The sequence below is a fragment of the Planococcus citri genome, chromosome 2 (genome assembly GCF_950023065.1).
Source record: "Planococcus citri chromosome 2, ihPlaCitr1.1, whole genome shotgun sequence".
Lineage (NCBI taxonomy): Eukaryota > Metazoa > Arthropoda > Insecta > Hemiptera > Pseudococcidae > Planococcus > Planococcus citri.
This window is the reverse complement of record NC_088678.1, coordinates 48,750,023-48,754,950: the sequence shown is the minus strand read 5'-3', so window position 1 is coordinate 48,754,950 and position 4,928 is coordinate 48,750,023.

Below are 4,928 nucleotides of genomic sequence, written 5' to 3'. Positions count from 1 at the left end.
TCATTGTTTTTTTTTATCGCTGGTGTGTTATCACTTTCTCGCTCGTAGATCTATACTGTATTTAAAATGAATACATCGTGACTTTTTTATTGGCAACATTGCACATCCAATAGAGCAGAGTTTTGACAAAAAATTAATCAGCCCATCCAGCCCTATTCGTCATTTTGGTATATCTGGTGACCTCAAAAGCCAGATAATTACACAGTTCGTCAACCTCCTGGAAAAAAGGGGAAACAGGGAGGAAGTGTGCATATAATTTTATTTCCCTTATTCGTCAATAATTTTAATCTATCAAAATCAGTTTATATATTATAAAATAAGAATATCAAATTGTTTCACTTTAATATCATTTTTAGTTTAATTTATTCCCTATTTGTCATTCTGACAATGGAAAAATTCAGATTATTACAACACAGTTTCCAGTTCGTCAATCAACCGGAACAGAGTGGACGAGCATGTAATCACGTTCATGTAGTATCAGTTTTAGGTTCCCGGAACCAGCTTTAACCATAGTTGATAGTTGATAACTTGTACGACTTTTGAGTCCCCCCCCCCCCCGAACAATTAAACCGATGATGTGGAAAATGAACGAATTCCACAATTATTTTTTCACCTATACATACATACATGTATATGACATTTTTGAGTTATTTTGGAAACTTAATACCTATTCAAAGCCCCCTAAAACCCTTGACTTTTTGATCGAGCAGCTGATTTTTTTTGTAAGTCATCTTCATTTCCATGTTTCACTAAAAAAAATGAAGCTAAATCGATGACAATGACTGAGTTAACTAAAACGTTCCCTCGTAAGCGGTTGAAAAATGCAAAGAATTTCAGCGACCTTAAGGTGAAATTACATTTAAAAATTTTCTACAACCATGAACACAGCTCTTATCGGAATTTACACCTGAATAATAATCATGTGACCTTTTTTCCCCACAATAAAATACATTTATTTTATGATATCTCGAGTACCTTACCTACTACATACATTTGACAAACAGCCTTGAGAATTTTTTACAGACTTAAATCTAAACTTGATAAAAAAAAAAAGAAAAAAAAATTGACAATATTTCAGCCACTTGAAGATAATGAAAGTGGGTACACCTGACTACACCTACTCTCCTACGATTAAAATTTCAGGGAAAACACGAATAAGAAGTGTCAAAAAATTTCCTATAGAAAGAAAGCCACTCAAGAATACCAATACAAACCATAAACATTGACTCCGACAGGATATGTGTAAGTATTGAGATGGTACATTTTTATGGAATATGGCAAGCAGTCATTTCAGTTGACCAAATAATGAACTAAGGATACGAAAAAACCTCCAAAATTTAATATTCAAGTTACATTTTGATGAAAAAGAGTAACATTGAGTACATCTACGTACGTAATGTCAGTCATATAACTTGGTAGGTAGGTGGGTAGGTAGGTAGTTGGTTTGGTACCAGAAGAAAAAAATATGTGCTACCAAAGCACGCCATCAAAACTGTTCTGCTCGTTGAATAAAAATTATCGAATATTTCACACGAGAATAAAAAATATTCGAACGTACCAAACCAAGCTACCAGTACCAAGACCAACGAATGTATGTACTTCTCTCCTTCTTTCTTTCTTTCTTTCTTTTTTTCATCAAATGCTTCAAAGACTCGCTTCCTGTCTCAGCTTACTGATTACAATAATTATTGTCGCAAGGCGTGAGTGTATCGCGCTCTATGGAATACTTGATGTCGTGAATTTATTTTAACGATCGTTAACGTTCTGTTTATTACTTTTGGCCACCTTATAAAAATCACCTGAATTAAACTATCGCCATACTTCAAATCTGCTGTAAATGTACAAGGAGAAAAGTTAATAATTCAAGCCACATTGCTAAATATGTAAACAAAAAATTATATACGACTTAGGTAAGCACTATATTATGAATGAAATATGAAAGGAAGAAATTACAAGAAGCCAGATTATACGCGAGTATTGGGCTGATAAACTGCGGGAAAGCGTACGCTGAGTCATACGAGTGTTTCAATCTGAGCATGACAGCATCATCTTCGTCATCAGAATTTAAACTTTCCTCGGAAATGCAAAAAAAAATGCGGAAAGGAAAAGGTGGAATATTAATATTCAATGTACCTACTCAATTGGTGTGATCATTCAACATACAAATATGACCCGTATTACTCGGACAAAAAGAGGAGAATAGAGGGGGGTTCAAGTCAAGTCAAATTCGAATCTAAATAAATAGACAAAATTCGCACAAATCGTATAGCACGCCAATACGCGAAAATTCCTTTAAAATAATCTAAATGGCATAAAAATTGGCAAAAGTGCAGTACTTACATAGAAGCATGTTATTAAAACTGATAAAAAATTATTTAAAAAATGAATGAACAAAATACTCAAAAAATTAATAATAGGTAGATATCTAATAATAATCAAAATTTTCTAAAAAGTTACTGACTCCAGAAGGGACAAGCTCACTGGCCAAAAATACCTTAACTAATGCTAAAAAATAGCTAAAAAAAGCAAATTTTTTAGTACCTATCCATGACCTATCCCAACAAATTTTTTCAAAAATTTCCACTTGAGCAAGCAGTACATATAATTTTTAAAGGACTTCTGAAGATTTCTACCCATTTTATTTTTCTCTATTCGTATTTGGCATGTTGTTGAGCGTTACTAGCTTTGCACCACTCTAAATTTGCCAAAAATTACTAAAATTACAATTTCCAGTAATTTATTTTCCAAAAAATTACAAGAAATACGTATATCCAAAAATTTCCTGTAATTTACCCAAAAATTACCAATAATTTACCCAAAAATTACCAGTAATTTACCCAGAAATTACCAGTAATTTACCCAAAGATTTCCAGTAATTTACCCTGGAATTTTCAGTAATTTACCCAGAAATTTTCCAGTTATTTCTCAAAAATTACCAGTAATTTACCCAAAAATTACCAGTAATTTACCCAAAAATTACCAGTAATTTACCCAGAAATTACCACTGATTTACCCAGAAATTACCAGTAATTTACCCAGAAATTACCAGTAATTTACCCAGAAATTTTCCAGTTATTTCTCAAAAATTACCAGTAATTTACCCAAAAATTACCAGTAATTTACCCAGAAATTACCAGTAATTTACCCAGAAATTACCAGTAATTCATCCAAAAACTTCATTTGAATTACCCAAAAATTATCAATAATTTACCCAAAAATTATCAGTAATTTACCCAAAACTACCACTAATTTACCCAAAAATTACCGGTATCTATTACCTAATGCATAAAAAATTACAGAAAATTCATTGAAAATAGCTCGAGAAGAGTTATCAAACCCTTTTCTCCCAACTAAGCTCACATAGAAACAGGCCCGTAGCCAGGATTTTTTTCAGTCAGGGCAGGTGGAATTGTAATCAGGGCATGAAAATTTACCAAAATTTATGAGTTGTGTGGGGGGGGGGTCGCAAATTTTATATTTGGTTAATAATTCAAGAAGACATCGCTCTTGGAAATCAGTATTTCGAGGGGCATAAAAACGATGGTATTCGAATGATGATTTTTTTTAATAGAAAAATTAAAAAAGAAAAGAAAATGGGCACGAGCGAAGCGAGGGCAAAAGCTATCGAAAATCAGTATTCGAGAGGTATAAAACAACGTTTTTCTTGTAGAGAAGCCAGGACAAATCCCGAAAAATTAGTATTAACCTTATGAAGGGTATGAAAACGATGTTTTCTTGTATGATATATGAAAAAGTTTATTATTTATTTTTTGTTTCAAAATTGTTAAAAATTCGAATGATTATTTTTTTTTTAAATTTCAAACTTGAAAAAGAAAAGCAAACAATAATTCTAAATGAAGCGAGGCCAAAAGCTTAAGTATCTTCATGGGGAGAGGAGTTTATTTTTCTGATTCAAACTTTAATTTGAACAAACCCTAAGTTTTCTAGGCAAGAAAAGAAGATGCAAATAGCACGAGCGAAGTGAGCGCAAAAGCTCTCAAAAATGTGTAATTCAAAATCGAAAAAAGTCGACAAATAAGTCCTTTTCTACAATAAAATTTGTTCAAAATTCCGGAAAAAGGGAAAAAATTGAAAATTTGAAAAAAAAAGTAGAACTTCTAAATAAAATTGTTGAAAAATAGGACTTTAGTAGGACTAAAAGGACTTTTGAGAAAAAGTAGGACTCTAGTAGGACCAGTAGGACCTGTTAGACATCTTGAATAGGTATGCAATTATTTTGAATGTAAAATTGCAAAAAATGAAAAAATGATTTCAAAATTTTTTTGAAAGAGAAGAAATTTGCAAATTTGTCTAGCCAGGGCAAAGCGTTTTGCCAGCCAGGGCGCCGCCCTGGCTGCCCTTATGCTGGCTATGGGCCTGCATAGAAATTTTTTAGGTTGAACATTATGAAAATTATGACGTGAATATTTTTCAAAATTTTCGTTCTCACCTCGGACATTTTTTCGTCATTGTTCTTCAAATTGGAGCCGCTGGCTTAATAAAATTGGAAATTCAATTCACAAAAGAAGGGTATTTTTTGCACACTGAGGTTACAGCATTAAACATCAGAAAATACTCTCACCTTCAAAAATGTTTTTAACTTTTTAGGTACCTACCTAGATAAGTACTTATGTTGTTTAATTGCTACGTAAAATGATAACTTTTTTCGAATTGACCAAATTTTTAAAGTGATCTCTCCTCTTCACCTCATCAATCGTAAAATTAATTTTATACAGTTATGCAGAGAAAAAAAATCAAGAATTTCCTCGAACAATGATTTTAAAAACATCTTGATCTTGAGTTATCATGTTTGATTTTTTCCCCTTAGACAATCATTCTCGTATTTTTTTCCTAATCTTATTCAAACAAAACAAGAGGAAGAAAAACAAGAACGTGTTTATCAGTAGTATTCCTTATTTTCCATCACT